Source organism: Nematolebias whitei, chromosome 1 (genome assembly GCF_014905685.2).
Source record: "Nematolebias whitei isolate Nwh7 chromosome 1, NemWhi1, whole genome shotgun sequence".
Lineage (NCBI taxonomy): Eukaryota > Metazoa > Chordata > Actinopteri > Cyprinodontiformes > Rivulidae > Nematolebias > Nematolebias whitei.
In genome coordinates this window covers 25016532-25017626 of record NC_056498.1, presented here as the reverse complement: position 1 = coordinate 25017626, position 1095 = coordinate 25016532, and positions in this window count along the sequence as shown.

Genomic DNA, 1095 nt, shown 5'->3' with positions numbered 1-1095 from the left:
GGCATTAGTGGAAATGCATTATAAGCTGAGCAAAAGTCGAGGCAAAAAGTGGACTAAAAGTCTTAAATGTGAAAGTTACACGGGTGTTTATTTTTCTTGAAATCAATCAAATAAGTTTAAAAGACATCTAAATGATTAAAGGTCAGGCTGCATTGTTGACGTAGTCTTCCATTCAGGAACATATTTGCTGTTTTTTCACTCCAAATATAAACATCATCCAGATGTGTTTTGCACAAACACATGCATGTATCTTAGAGAAGAGAGGAGGCAGAAACCGTGGCGAGGACCACACTGTTGTCAAGCTGCCTGAGGGAGAAGGCAGAGCTAATCCGCAGTTATCAACACTTTTAAGCCTGCAGACTTCACAGCCATTTGCAACCCCCCCACTGTTTCTTCTGTGCATTGGCTTTTCACATGAAGATGCTCGTGTTTGCACCTGAATCCATGACGGGCTGCCCGCCAGTGGCAGAGCAGTTATGGTTTCCAGGGAAACGGTGAAAAAGCAATGCTCCTCAATGAAGCGGGATACAATGCGTCACGCCCCATTTCGGCTCTCAGGCACAAACCACCGAGTCCTCCATCCAGCAGGTTTCTACTTGAACCTATGTTTACCACATAATCTCAAGCAGTTACAGAGGACCGGTTTTCTATCAGCCAATACGTGGCCCAAACATTTCTCAATACGGAGCAATTCAGCACACTTTGAAAGATGTCATCTTGAGCTATACCACAGAATTCTTTCAAATGTCTGCTTTCAAATCAACAACAGGTCATAATTTAAAAGCTTAAAAACATAATAGAATGAAAAAATATTCAGATTGTACTGCTACTAAAACTAAGTAACAAAACTCTTCAATTATTATTTAAATGGGCTCAAAAGCTACAATTACTGCAAAGAATTTCTAAAATGCATTATTTAAATACCTAAATAAAAAGGAATTAAATAAGCTTCACTGTGATTAATAAAGAAAACAAGTATCTACACTAGAAAATAAACGTTACGATGACAACATTTAGCTCAATACAGTTGTTTAGGATAAAACTTAACAAAAGTTAACATGTTTTCCACATGGGAAATGTTGATTTGGATGAAAA